The 12,690-nt window shown below is 47.2% G+C and overlaps 1 protein-coding gene and 1 long non-coding RNA gene across 2 annotated transcripts in view; one reads left to right on the top strand and one right to left on the bottom strand.

Annotated features, from left to right (window-relative positions):
* The window catches only part of LOC126524719 (uncharacterized), a 451,239-nt gene that overhangs the window by 191,996 nt on the left and 246,553 nt on the right, over positions 1-12,690 (bottom strand). The gene's annotated exons all lie outside the window — the stretch shown is intronic.
* Positions 2,764-4,564, top strand: LOC140216645 (uncharacterized). The gene is made up of 2 exons (XR_011893215.1): positions 2,764-3,162; positions 4,450-4,564. It is a non-coding gene; the product is annotated as an uncharacterized lncRNA (long non-coding RNA).

Genomic DNA, 12,690 nt, shown 5'->3' with positions numbered 1-12,690 from the left:
GACCTTTATGATTCCTTGTCCTTTGTGTGACCTCCGGGACGCCAACTTTGTGTGTACCACATGTTTACTCATCCTAACGTATACCTCGAGGAAGTGACCTTTATTATGCCTCTAGGATGTGTCCTTTATGTTTACGGCAGGATGTTAACTGGGTGTGTACTACGTGTTACCTGAGTGTACACTTGAGTGCACATGTAGGTGACATAGAGTGCACATAACAACTGTATGTATATATAATACAGGCAGATATATCTGTACTGTGTGACAGCCATTGATACACTCTGCAGAGTCATTGTAAGTACTAAATCTTGACTTATCCTTTCATTTGCCTCAAGAAAACAACCCTTATTATAATTATTGTATAATGTACCCTTTGTGTTTACGGCGGGATGTTACCTAGGTGTGCACTTCAGTGCACACGTAGGTAACAGAGCATTAATCTATATATGCTGCATGCACTCCCTATATGTTACCTACATGTGCACTTGAGTGCACATCTAGGTAACAGAATGTGCGCAGTGAGCATCTTTTGTAAATAGTACAGTTAGATCTATCTGTACTGTATGTTAGTCACTGGCAGATTGAGGGAAAAGGCACTGCTTTCCGCCCTCACACTAGACATGCCGACCGGCACTAATTGTGCTTATATTGTGCGGAAAATCGAGCATGCCATGAAATAGAATGGTGTATATAATGATTTATGCTATGCATTCTCTTAATATATAAAGCATTTCTTACTTTTTCAACCTGCTATTCTCCAGTAGCAAGTCAGATGCAGAAATCTGCAGTATTTAACCTAATATACAAGAATTTTATGAAAGTTTTGTGCCAGCTAGACCATCAAATATAGTTGATTGAATGTTTAAGACGCTTCTCATAGCAGGCATCTTTCAGATGCTCCGCTTCGCCTCCAGTTTGCGAAATAATCTACTTAATTTATATATCTGGCTTATATATATATATTAGCACTATGTTACCTGTGTGGGCACTCTATGTTACCTGGCTGTGTACTCCCTCGAGGGCACATCCAGGTAACATAGAGTGCGCCCAGTGATTATCTTTTTACACATGCTACAGATAGATCGTCTACATGAACGATGTATTAACTTTAACTACTGGCATATCACAGTAAAAAAAAAAGGGGGGGTGCACCTGCCTCCCCCTCCCTATCTATCTTGACCGTATTGATCACCACGCGCCATCAACAGTACATACGTACACCAAAGCCTCATGCAGCGTATAATCTCTCACGACAAATAACAGTTGCGCGGCGGCTGGAGACGCGGTGGCACGACGCGCAGTGTTCGATAGCTTGCCCTACATGAACCGAAAAAGAGGCGGATGCCTCCGCGGCCAATCCGCTGTTTTGCTGTGAGCGTATATGATTATACAACCATTTAAGTAGCTGTTCGCGGTGTTATATTGGCTTCATGATAGCCTCATTACACATAAATATCTAATACGTACATTACGATTGTCTCTATATTACCCTCGTAAGATTTCTTTGCAGCCGTCAGCGGGAAATGCAAGCGCTGCCACCTCCAAAGCTGAACTGGAGCTACCGCTAACTTTCAGAACGCTTAGTTCGAAAGAATGTACTGAAATTGAATATCTGTAACGTTTCTGATACTCTAAACTGAAAAAAAAGAAACAAAAAAAAACTCGGACATTGGGAAACGCTTCGACTGTTCTACCTCAAAACCGCAGTCTTCGAAGCACTTTTTGACATGTTGCTTTTTCTACGCTATATTTTTTTTTCAGCCCTCGGCCTTGACATGATGCCTTTTCTCTACTCCTCACACAGATTATACACAAAAGCTTGGTCACTAACTAATGCATAACCGGCGGTCGATGCTAAAGGTGCCTTTCTTTTCAAAACTGACTGTGATTGCTGTAGCGAGATAGCAAAGTGGGCGAGTTGGTTACGATTCATCGTACCTTTAGCAACAGCGCAAAAGCAACGCGGAAACAAGGAAGAAACACTCCGAAGAAACAGCGCCGTGTTGTTATGTTTTTTCCTTTTGTCCACGTCGCTTTCGCGCTGACCACAAGTGCGCGTCATTGCTGTGTCGATATTAGCAGGCGTAGAAGTAGGGCAGCGCGGATCCCGTAAATGCTTGCTTGGGCGTACAACTGAATAATTTATAATTGTGAGTTGGTTGAGTATGAAAGTTGTGTGCGGAGTATGGCCGTATTTGATTACGCGAGCATGCAAGCAGCACGCCTGTTTCACTTCGGCCAAAGCTCCAGCTGCCGCTGCAAGCCAGCCATCGCCACATTTTGTCGTCTTTATTCCTTACGCTACGAGGAAATATGGTTCCGCCTATTCAAGATAAGGCCTGACATTCTCAAAACCACGCCACTGCGCGCCATAAGAAGCGTGTATGTGTGTGGTGATTGCGAATTTCTGATCGGTGGGTCTCACAGCTATCGCGGCTGCCCGCACACCGTCCGCCATCCCAAGGCAACGGAGCGGCACATGATGCGCACTGATTGGCTCGTGTCCGTCGGCAAAAGTTCGCGCATAGTTCGTCTGAAATCTCTGTATATACTTCAAAAAGCAAGGCAGCGTACCAAGACACTTTAAACTCAACAATTTGTGTTTAAATACCAGCCTTCCTTCCAGCTACGACTTTTTTTAAATCTCGAAGGCCGTGCTTTTACAATATGCACGCCCTAAAAGAAAATGTAGATCTCGGAGGCTAAATTCACTTGTTAACCGCAGTGCGGCGCTGCCGCAGTGTGACGGTTGAGCTGGGCCTCGTTATGTTGGTGTGCGCGGTGAGAGTGCTCGTTGCAGTTACACGGTGACTGAATCATATTTTCGAAGTGCCTAAACAAACTGTGATCTGTATCGTGTGCATTAACCATCAGGAAACCTCTGGACTCGTGTAACGCCATTAGTTCGCCTTATGTTTCCTGTGATACGCCAGTGTCTTATGTGTACTACAGCGCCCGTCCGAGCTGCCTTTGTTCTCGCCTGTCCGCGTTCGCTCGTGAAATACCTGGTACTGTGGCTTCGAATTATGGTGCGTGGAAGAATTTGTTGAAAGTGGTGCTTTCGTGCGCTGGTGTTCATCGGCAATTCGACAGTGTTCGCACCGGAAAGAGCGTCGCGTGGTGCCTGCGAGACGAAGGAGCCGTTTGCTGACCACATTGAAGGTAAGCAGGTCTGACGCTTGCGCGCATTCTCGCAGCTTATGGTTCATGTAGTAAGCTTTGTGGAACGACAGCAGAACACTTTCTGAACGTATGTTGACCATGTTGCTGTGCACATTTAGCAAAGCGTTTCACGAGGGGAGTTTCCGTGAAATGTATTATTTCTTACCGCTTACTTGCTTTATGGAGTGATGTGCTACCACCGCTGATTGTTGGGACTAAATGGGCAAATATTTACGTAAACGCTGAAAGTTACTGTTCTCTCGGTAGTTTCCCGGCAAGAAATTCTTCCGTAGATATGAATTTCCGCAAGTTACGTGTGTAATGCATGTCGATGTGTCCCGGGAATCGCAAGTTGGCACGCGACTGCGATGTTTGACACTTGAACAGATATTAGCTTGTGTGAAGATTACTTTATTGATAGTGTTCAGTTTGAAGTCCAGCTTCGCGAGAACTTGTCTGCATTGTTTGTGTTCTTCGACATGCTCGCGTATTTGTCTTTTATATTGTAGGGCAAATATAGACCGACATTACAACAGCGCAATTTCTTTTTAATCGAGGCATGTCAATCAGACGCTCGTTTTCATTAATATTTTCATCCGAAGAACAGGATATCAGTTCCTGCGATTGTTAAAGACAGTAACTTGTAGCAATGCCTAATAAGGGATGCGATTTTCTTGCGATGTTTCCCGCTCGATGTTTGCCACTATTATAACCCACCTTCCACGGCTGTTCTAGTTAATAACGGTAGCGGAATGTCGGCCAGATCAATGAGCAAAAGGAGCAGCATCGGAAAAGGGATCGCTACAAAATCGCGGCCTAGGTTTTAGACCCTTCGTAATCGATTGTTCGTTTGATTTACTAGATATTTAAGTTTTGGTGATAATTTCCCAGGTAGTCTGATGTTTGCGGCTGGTTTTATTCCCGCCTGAATTTTACCATATAACAGTGTAACCACTTGAGATATAACTACGAGACATCTGTACAAGCAGGCACACAAAGATTTGTTGGCCAGTTGCCTACTCCTAAAGGTCATGTACTACTTATACTTAGCAGCTGCTGCAGAAATGTTTAAAAGAATTTTTGAGCAGTTTAATACCTGATTGGACTGGCAGCTCAGTCTGTTTCAAACAACAATTATTTAAAAGCTTCTGTGTTGCCCTGATGTTTTTATGAGCTGTTCTTGACTGCTCCACGTTTCTTAGCTGTGTGTATACAGGCCAGGCTGTTCTTGCTTATATGAATATTTTTGAATAAGTGAAAAAGATTGGCTTTTGTTTTGTTTTTCAGGTGCCTTGTGAGCTCTCACCCAAGCACCACATTCCAGAGGTCTGCTGTGAGCAGACGTGGCAAATTGAAGTAACATCCAGATAGTCCAATAAACTGTCCGTAGTTTCAGACAAACCGTTGCAAAGTATAGTCAAAACTTTTTTAAAAGTGCAAGCACTGAGCCAACCTGTTCTTTCTATCCAAACATTACATTTTATATTAGTAACAAAGACATAACTAGAACAGCAGCACTGCAGTGAGGAACGTACAGTGGTACTCCAAGTGTTAAACTGAAATAATCTGTGAAGTCTAATTAGTTTGTAATTTTAGAACAAATTGGCATGAATTTCTGTGCCATAGCAGAGTTCCAATAACAGCGCTGCATCATGTAGGAAACAGTAACCGTATAATGAAAACCAATGCAAAGCTCTTTAACTCAGGAAAAGTTTATAAATATAAAATGTGTACACGGAACTCTTCATCGATGCATGTCTACGTAAAATACAGGATTTAATCACTGCGGCCACATAAAGGATGCATAAAGGTAGGACACACGAAGGAAACATAAAAGCAGTGGCCAAATTTCAACATGGGGGAAACATAAAGTACGGTAACATAAGGGATACATAAAGGGAGGACACATGAAGGAAACGTAAAAGCAGTGGCCAAATTTCAACATAGAGGAAACATAAAGTAGGGTAACATAAGGGATACATAAAGGTAGGACATATGAAGGAAACATAAAAGCAGTGGCCAAATTTCAACATGGGGGAAACATAAAGGACATTTCCTCATGTGAACTGCGGGAAACATACAGTAAACGTAAAGGGCATAACCATTTTCATAAGGGCGTAATGTGTCGTTAAGAGAAATGTGAAAATACAAGTGATAACAGGATACAGTTGTGTAGTAAAAATTTGCATATAAGCCAATCGTTTGATGCAATCCCTAGGAAGATAAGCAGATATATGACAGTGTGCTTATATGATAAACGCAGCAGGCTTTTTACTGAAATGCACAATAGAAGTTGATTTTTAGCATTATAAAGCTATTTGCCTTCCTTATGTCCAACTGCTTTAAATTCGAAAATATTTGTTGATTGCATTAGGATGGTTCTGCAAGTGTCATGAGTCACAGCTAGAATTAGATTTCTAATTGCAGGCGTCCTATGGTTGATAAAGAAAAAGCATTCTGGAACCAGGTAACTTATGAAGTATGTCGAGTGTGCGTGTAAGAATAGTCCCGCATATTTTCATTGTAGGCATGTATAGCGTGTGTATGTAGACATCGTGAAGTCATAGGCTGTGAAAACTTAATCAGAGGTGTCATTGTGTAGATATAGGTTTTTCTGTAAAGCATTGTATACAATTAGCAGTGCATTAGGGTGCAGTGAGGCAAAAAGAAAAATATTGTTAAAACAAAACGGTTAAAGAGCCTGAAGCACATATGGATGATTTTGCAGCATATAGCAATGCATGACTCGGAACTGAGGTGCGTGATTTTTATTCGAGGCTACCCCATGGCTCCAATACACAATTAAGACAAAACAAAAGAGGAAGCGAAGTGGACCATACGACAACTCGCTGCTGATGGGAGCTGCATTCACATCTGCATGATGCGTGCAATCTTTGATTATTTAGTTACAGCAGCAGCTATGATCCTCACTTTTTTGGACATTTGTTTGTGTTGCGTGTTGTTGGACAATGTCAGGCAGTGCCACTAGTGGCCTTGGTGCTGGCTGCAACACGTACTTCATGCGGATCGCGAAATCTTCTTCCTCTCAAACGCTCTCTTTTGAACGGAAGCCTCCGTCCTTACTCAGCTAGCAGGCAGACTTACGCATTACTTCGCAATAAGGCGGATTCCCATTTGCGACTGCTATTGGCAGCTGCGGTCGGCTACATGTCGTAGATACCGCGGCCGCCGCGGCTCCACTGATTTAGCGCCCTGCGGCTCGCCGAGGACAACCGCGTTTGCCTTATGTTTAACGCGTCATGTTTAACATATGGCTCTTGGTGGTAATTATGTAGCTTCAAGGACTATACATATCATTGAGTAAGAAAATGTCTTCTTCAATGCAATGTGAGCATAGCGTTAATGCTCAAGAAAGAACTACAGTAGTTCGACACAATCACGTGGACGAAAAAGCGATCCGTATTGGCCTCGACGAGAACCGCTGGAGAGATGGACTGCTATCGCTGTGATGTAAATTGAAGCCTTGATTGTAAGGTTTTACTAAATAATGTTTCATTCCCAAGGTGGCAATCTAGTTGCCCTCTCTTACAGCATAGTTTGCGTACGCAGTGCCTCACGTAATTCGCCTGAGCCTGATGTGAGTTCTGATGCGTGCCCCCAGTTGAAGCCGCGGCTAGATGCTTAGTTGATAAAGCCACTGAAAACTAAATATGGTCATTGAAAGGGCTGACCAGGGGATGCAAACAGGGCTCGTAGGGTGATCACATGGTATGAAATCAGTCAAAACGCCTTGTAAAGAATGCTAGCAAAAGCGCGGCAGGAGTGTAGATTGAGGAGACAAAAATATGAGCTGTTCAAGTTCCGAATATATTGTTACACACGAGGTGTTTAACGCAGAACCAGATGAATCTGGTTGATAGGCGCGGTTCATGACAGCTTGTGACATTTCCCCGCTGGCAGACGAAGCCCGCCGGGCGAGTCAGTCATCTCGTGGGTTGTAACGCCTCAGACGCGCGACGTGCGTCACTTCAGCCTTGGCCGAGCGTCGTCCACTGCTCGTGAGACGCGCAATGCGGTAGTTTACTTCGCTGAGGCGCTCCAGAATAACGTAAGGGCCGACGTAGTGGGCGAGAAACTTCTGGCACAAGCCACGCTTCCGCAACGGCGTCCAGAGCCACACAAGGTCCCCAGGATCGAAGGAAACGTGGCGGTGACGCCCGTCATAGCGGATCTTGGACCGGTCCTGCGATGCTAGGGTGCGTAGCCTAGCGAGGCGTCGCGCTTCTTCTGCTCGACATAGGATCTCATCAATTGATTCGTTGTCATGAGCGAAGTAGGAAAATATGGTGTCGAGGGTGTAGCGCGGCGGACGAGCATACAGAAGGAAAAATGGTGAGTAACCAGTGGTCTCGTGTCTCGCTGTATTGAAGGCATAGGTAATGAAAGGCAAGATACTGTCCCAATTCTTGTGTGCTGAATCGACGTACATGGATAGCATGTTGGCAAGCGTTCTGTTTGTGCGCTCGACCAGACCATTAGTTTGTGGATGGTAGGGCGTAGAATGGCGGAAGCTACATGAACACAGACGAAGGGTTTCTTCAACCACGTCCGCGGTAAACTGTCGCCCACGATCGCTGATTACTATGCGAGGAGGTCCATGTCGGAGTATAACGTTAGCCAGCAAGAAGATAGAAACTTCTGTAGCTGTGGCCGATGGCAATGCGGCGGTCTCACAATAGCGGGTAAGGTGATCTACGCAAACGATAACCCAACGATTACCCTTGGAGGATCGCGGGAAAGGGCCCAGAAGATCTATACCAACTTGCTCAAAGGGGACGCTAGAAGGGGAAACTGGTTGAAGCAGGCCATGTGGCGCTTGTGGCGGACGCTTGTAGCGCTGGCATTGAGAGCAGCTGGCGACGTACCGTTCGATATCTTTCCGCATCTTAGGCCAGTAAAAACGTTCTTGAGCCCGGTAGAGTGTACGTGTGGAACCAAGATGACCGGAAGTTGGGTCATCGTGCATGGCGTGTAATACTTGGTGGCGAAGGTTCTTGGGGACAACTAAAAGGTAGCGTGCACCGGTGGTCGAGTAGCTCTTCTTATACAGCGCGCCACCATCACGTAGGCGAAAGCGACTGCCTGCAGGTGACTCCTGTGCTGCCGCGAAGAGCGGTTGTAAGCTCTCGTCCTTGTGCTGCTCGGATATGACGGTACCCATATCCGGAAATTCCGGGGACACAAAAGCGATGTATTCATCAAAATTGTCCGCATCACATTCAGTTGTTTGAAGTGGCATCCGAGAGAGACAATCAGCGTCAGCATGTCGCCGGCCACTTTTGTAGCAAATAACGAAATCGTATTCCTGTAGACGGAGGGCCCAGCGCGCTAGTGTGAATCTGCTAGCCCGCAGATTCACAAGCCAGCATAGCGAATGATGATCTGTTATCACAGTGAAGGGGTGCCCATAGAGATACGAACGAAACCGTTGCACGGCGAAGATGACCGCCAGACACTCTTGTTCGGTGACTGTGTAGTTGCGCTCGGAGCGGCTCAAGGACCGGCTAGCGTAAGAGATCACGTGCTCACTGTCGTCAACACGCTGAACTAGCACAGCACCGATGCCTACGCCGCTGGCATCGGTGTGAATTTCAGTTGGTGATGAAGGATCAAAGTGCCGAAGAATTGGTTGGGATGTCAACAGGAACTTGAGCTGGCGAAACGATGAGTCGCAATCTGCAGTCCACTCAAAGGGAACGCCTTTTTGGAGAAGGCGTGTAAGGGGATGAGCCATGTCAGCAAACCGGGGAATGAATCGGCGAAAATAGGAGCACAAGCCCAAGAAACTTCTTAACTGCTTGACAGAGTTGGGTACTCTAAATGCTTCTACGGCCGCAGTCTTTTGTGGATCTGGTCGGATGCCTTCTTTAGCGACGAGATGGCCTAGCACAAGAGTTTGTCATTCCCCAAAACGGCATTTTTTTGAATTGAGCACAAGGCCCGCTTTCTCCAAGCAGTTCAAGACCAAATCCAAACGTTTGTTGTGCTCACTAAACGTTCGCCCGAAGATCACAACGTCGTCTAAGTAGCACATGCAAACTTCCCATTTCAAGCCGCGTAATATCGTGTCCATGAACCTTTCGAACGTTGCAGGTGCGTTACACAACCCGAAAGGCATCACGTTAAACTGGAATAGTCCGTCGGGTGTTACAAATGCTGTCTTTTCTCTGTCGTCCTTGTGTATAGGAATTTGCCAGTAACCTGACCGTAAATCGATTGAGGAAAAGTAAGATGCCGCAAAGAGACAGTCGATGGCGTCGTCAATTCGTGGGAGCGGATATCTTTCTTAGTGACGGCGTTTAGGCGACGGTAATCAACACAGAACCGCCACGTACCGTCTTTCTTCTTCACCAATATCACGGGTGCTGCCCAAGGACTAGATGATTCTCGAATGACGCCTTTGCATAGCATTTCTTGGACCTGATCACTGATTATCTTGCGTTCTGACGGAGATACACGATAGGGTTTTTGTCGGATTGGCTGGGCGGCTCCTGTGTTGATGCGGTGACGAGTTCTGGACGCAGGAATTGATGGCGGGCCATCGTGCTGCGCAAAGTCGAATACCGAGGTATGTTTCGTAAGCAGGGCCATCAAAACTCGACGCTCGTGATCGCTGAGTGACTTGTCAATCATGGAAAGTATCTTCGAGCTCCCGGGGCTCGAGACACTGGTTGCTCCTCCATCGGGGAGCTCTGTGAGTACTGCCACCGATACGGGCGAGTCTTCCTGAAACGTGGCAATCTTTAGGCCTTGAGGTAGCACTGCCGCTTCAGTGGAACAGTTTAGCGCCCACAGCCCCGCGCATCCATTGGTCACTGAGACTACGCAGTGCGGAACTAACACGTTTTTCTTGAGGCAGTTCCGATGTACAGGTTCCACTGCAGCGTCGAACGAGATAGGAGCCGGAGATTAACAGGCGACGGCAACACGCATCGCGGATAAGGCGGGCACAACTGTATCCTCAGACACGCACAGCACACTCTCCGGGCAAGCTTCACCTTCAAAGAGCACAGGTGAAACACTGGTGTCGACACTGAGTTCTCCCGTCCGGCAGTCAACATTCGCACCACACAATTGCAAAAAGTCAATCCCCAGAATCACGTCATGCGAGGAGCGAGGAAGAACAGTAAACTCTGCATTAAAAACTTTCCCACCCAATGACACATCCACGTTACACACACCAACCGGGTATAATGATTCACCACTGACTCCACGGAAACTTGTGCACTGGTCCCAACGAAACATAACCTTGCGTCCCAGAAGGCCTTTAAACCCCACACTCATGACCGAGACAGTTGCTCCCGTGTCGACTAAAGCCATTGTAGAGACCCCATCAATCAGTACATGAACCTTATTCTTTAGCATGAAAATAGTTGGAGGCAGTTGAGTCGGCAGCACACATTTTCCAGCGACCTCACCTCCATCGGCCGCGCTGGCTAGTTTCCCGGCGGGGGCGACACGAGACGGCGCCGAGGCGATGGTGACGTGAATCGCGGCCGAGGGGATGGTGATCGGGAGGCTCGGAAGGCTGGTGGTGGCGTCAGAGTACGGTCGGAGGCAGGGGAGCGGTAGCGGTTCCGGGTTCTTTCTTCTCCAAGGTAGGTCTCCTGGGCGCTGCATCGGTCCTCTCGAAAGTGGCTTCCTGAAGTGGAGTCTCCTGGCCACTGAGTGCGCAGTGTACGACCGCTAGACCGCATAGTCGGCGCTGACGATCCGTAGTTCGATGCTCGGCGTCGGCTACAGTACCTAGCTATATGGCCAGGCATGCCGCAGCAGTAACACACTGGCGAAGGGCGAACTTCAGAATGCGGGTCGAAGTATTCTGCCGAAGACATCGGTTGAGGGTAACGAGGCTCTTCCCCTTGAAAGTCGCAGGTAGCGGCGAGTCTTCGTGGACGAAAGTTGCGTGGGCGTGGATCAAAACGTTGAGGGGGCGAATCATTGCGTGGTGGTTCGGTCGTAATGTAATGCGGTTCGTCTCTGGAGCCGTTAAGATCCGCGACGTTCACCGAGTGGTTCCAAGTAGCCGAAGGGGGTTCCCAAAGAGTGTCTCGGAAAACAGAGGAGCTGTAACGTGGCGCCGCATAACGTGCCTGTTGGTCATGTCGCTGTAGCTCCTCGCGGACTATCTGGCGGATGGCGGACGATAGGTCTGGGAGCGGAGGACTCGTGTCAACACTTGCTACAGTTGTTACATTGGCCAGCCGTCCAAACTTTGGTGTAATTCGGCGAGTCTTCAGCGCCTCGAACGTACGGCAGTGCCGTATCAGTTCTGATACAGTGTGCAAGTTCTCTTTACCAATGAGGAAGTTGTACACGTCTTCCGCTATTCCTTTTACCACGTGTCCCACTTTATCTTCCTCTGTCATGTGAGGGTTCACGGTTCGGCACAGCTTCAAAATTTCTTCAATATAGGTAGTGCAAGTCTCGCCGGGTACCTGAGCTCTCTGGGCTAATGTGAGTTCCGCACGTTTCCTCTTTGCGTCCGAGTCACCGAAACACTTTTTGATCTCCTCAACGAAGCGTGTCCATGTAGTTAGCATGTCCGCGTGGTTGTCATACCATACCAGCGCCGTGCCGGCCAAGAAGAAAACAACGTTCCTAAGCTGACTGGCAGCATTCCAGTTATTGTATTGGCTTACCCTTTCGTAATGGGTTAGCCACTCATCCACATCTTCCTCTGCCTTCGCCGAGAACATGCGTGGCTCTCGGTAGTGCTGGATAGGGACTGGGCTTGCCGAGGCACTGCTCGTGAGGGTATTTTGCTCTGTAGCCATGATTGAGCGCGACGGCAAAAGTCCGGCGAGGCGACGGCTTCGGCGTAGCTCTAGTGCTGGTGGTTCCGTTGTAGGTCGTGGGAGTTACCCCGCACAGCTCCACCAAATGTTACACACGAGGTGTTTAACGCAGAACCAGATGAATCTGGTTGATAGGCGCGGTTCATGACAGCTTGTGACAATATAATACACCGGTAATTATTCATCCTTCAGCAATAATTCAGCCGAAAGTGGCAAACATCGCTCTCGCGACGTATGCTGTGAACAGCCCTGTTATTGCAACAAAATGCCTATAGGTACTTTTGTGAAAGATAATGCGAACTGAACAACCAATATAAAAGCGTCAGGTTCCTCCGCTAAATCGCTTTGATGTCCCTACACATCAGACTGCGATATAAGATCTAGGTTGTTTTGCAACCAGGATGTCCACATGCAACGCTTAAAATATGACCACACTTGGAGGTGACGTATTAAACTGCTGGAGTTAAACACTTAGGAGCCGGTATAACACAATGTTGTTTTCTATACGAAGGAAAGATTCAAGCAGATGGCCACCACAATATCTCCATGAGGACAATACAGATGCAGGGTGCCAGCGAGCACTGACTATACATTCTTCCATCTGCATGCATATAATGTTGTCTACCACATTTGTTATCGCGCGGGCGCAGTCTCATAGCGCTAACACGTCTGTGCCTCAATATTCACTACAGGGAGCACTACAGCTTTC

Source organism: Dermacentor andersoni, chromosome 3, assembly GCF_023375885.2.
Source record: "Dermacentor andersoni chromosome 3, qqDerAnde1_hic_scaffold, whole genome shotgun sequence".
Lineage (NCBI taxonomy): Eukaryota > Metazoa > Arthropoda > Arachnida > Ixodida > Ixodidae > Dermacentor > Dermacentor andersoni.
The sequence above is the reverse complement of the archived record's forward strand: the minus strand, read 5'-3'. Positions and strand labels throughout refer to the sequence as shown.